Here is a 2,500-nt window from a genome sequence, read left to right on the forward strand (position 1 = left end):
CACGTTCAGCTGGAAGAGCTTGTCCTGAAGCAGGGCAGGGATGATGGTGTTGAAGGCAGAGCTGAAGTCCACAAACAGGATCCTGGCGTAGGATGCTGGGGCGTCCACATGCTGTAGGGTGAAGTGGAGGGCCATGTTAACTGCGTCGTCCACAGACCTGTTGGCTCTGTAGGCAAACTGAAGGGGGTCCAGGAGAGGGTCTGTGATGGCTTTGAGGTGTGCCAGGAGCAGGCGCTCAAAAGACTTCATTACCACAGATGTAAGGGCGACCGGTCTGTAATCATTTAGTCCTGTTGGCCTTAGCTTTTTGGGCACAGCGATGATGGTGGAGGACTTGAGACAGGCTGGTACATGGCATGTCTCCAGGGAGGTGTTAAAGATGTTGGTGAACACCGGAGACAGCTGGCCAGCGCAGTGCCTGAGGGTGGCTGGAGAGACAGAGTCCGGCCCGGCTGCTTTGCGTGGATTCTGCCTCTTGAAAAGCCCATTAACTTCTCCCTCCTGAAAGGAGAGAGTCGTTTCTGTAGTATGGGTGGGGGATGGGGCCTCTTGGGTGGGAAGGGGTGGTTCAGGACAGTCCAATTGTCTTTCAAATCTACGGTAGAACTCGTTCAGGTCGTTGGCTAGGCGGGAGTCGTTAGTGGTGTGGGGCGCTCTGGGTTTGTAGTTGGTGATGTGCCTGAGCCCTTTGGCAGACAGAAGCAGCGTCGTTAGTAGAGAACTGGTGTTTTAGTGTCTCTGAGTACAGTCGTTTAGCCTCTCTCACCGCTTTGCTAAACCTGTTCTTCGACTCCTTGAATCTGTCTCTATCCCCACTCCTAAACGCTTCCTCCTTCTCCAACCTCAACCTTTTGAGCTTTGCTGAGAACCAGGGCTTGTTGTTGTTAAAGTTCACCCTGGTACGTGTTGGGATACAGCAGTCCTCACAGAAGCTGATGTACACAGCCTCTGTGAGTTCATCCAGACTATTGGTAGCAGTCGTGAACATATCCCAGTCAGTACAGTCTAAGCACGCCCGCAAATCTTCCACAGCCTCACTGGTCCACTGTTTAGATGTCCTCACAGCAGGTTTACAGAGTTTTAGTTGCTGCCTGTATGCACGAATCAGGTGGACCAAGGGAGTTCTGTGCGAGCCGAACAGCCCCGTGACCCACAAGAGAAACATCCCCGCCAAATTCGAGCGTTTGACGGGGTCTATCCGTGAAAAAATATTCACGTTTTTGAGTGCACATGCATTTCTGCTGCAAATGCCTCTGGAAGTTTCATGCCGTTCGTATGCCAATTGTGGCAACACGAAAATGACCCGTTTTCCCATTCCGAGGGATTTCTGTGCGACCCTAACAGCCCCGTGAGCCACAAGAGACACATCCCCGCCAATTTCTAGCGTTTCACGGGGTCTATCCGTGAAAAATATAGACGTTTTTGAGTGCACATGCATTTCTGCTGCAGATGCCTCTGGAAGTTTCATGCCGTTCGTACGCAATGTGGCAACACGAAAATGACCCCTTTTCCCATTCCGAGGGATTTCTGTGCGACCCTAACTAACAGCGCCCGTGAGCCACAAGAGAGACATCCCCGCCAATTTATAGCGTTTCACGGGGTCTATCCGTGAAAAATATAGACGTTTTTGAGTGCACATGCATTCCTGCTGCAAATGCCTCTGGAAGTTTCATGCCGTTCCTATGCAATGTGGCCACACAAAAATGACCCGTTTTCCCATTCCGAGGCATTTCTGTGCGACCCTAACAGCCCCGTGAGCCACAAGAGAGACATCCCCGCCAACTTCTAGCGTTTGACGGGGTCTATGCGTGAAAAATATTAAAATTTTTGAGTGCACGTGCCTTTCTGCTGCAAATGCCTCTGGAAGTTTCATGGCGTTCCTATGCAATGTGGCAACACGAAAATGACCCCTTTTCCCATTCCGAGGGAGTTCTGTGCCACCCTAACAGCCCCGTGAGCCACAAGAGACACATCCCCGCCAATTTCTAGCGTTTCACGGGGTCTATCCGTGAAACATATAGAAGTTTTTGAGTGCACATGCATTCCTGCTGCAAATGCCTCTGGAAGTTTCATGCGGTTCGTACGCAATGTGGCAACACGAAAATGACCCGTTTTCCCATTCCCAGGGATTTCTGTGCGACCCGAACAGCCCCGTGAGCCACAAGAGACACATCCCCGCCAATTTCTAGCGTTTCACGGGGTCTATCCGTGAAAAATATCAATTTTTTTTGACTGCACATGCATTTCTGCTGCAAATGCCTCTGGAAGTTGCATGCGGTTCGCATGCAATGTGGCGACACGAAAATGACCCGTTTTCCCATTCCGAGGGATTTCTGTGCCACCCTAACAGCCCCGTGAGCCACAAGAGAGACATCCCCGCCAATTTCTAGCGTATCACGGGGTCTATCCGTGAGAAATATTCACTTTTTTGAGTGCACATGCATTCCTGCTGCAAATGCCTCTGGAAGTTTCATGCGGTTCGTATGCAATGTGGCGACAC

Source organism: Petromyzon marinus, unplaced genomic scaffold (genome assembly GCF_048934315.1).
Source record: "Petromyzon marinus isolate PM22_M1 ecotype Great Lakes invasive population unplaced genomic scaffold, UKy_Petmar_22M1.pri1.0 PM_G_Scaffold_110, whole genome shotgun sequence".
Classification (NCBI taxonomy): Eukaryota; Metazoa; Chordata; class Hyperoartia; order Petromyzontiformes; family Petromyzontidae; genus Petromyzon; species Petromyzon marinus.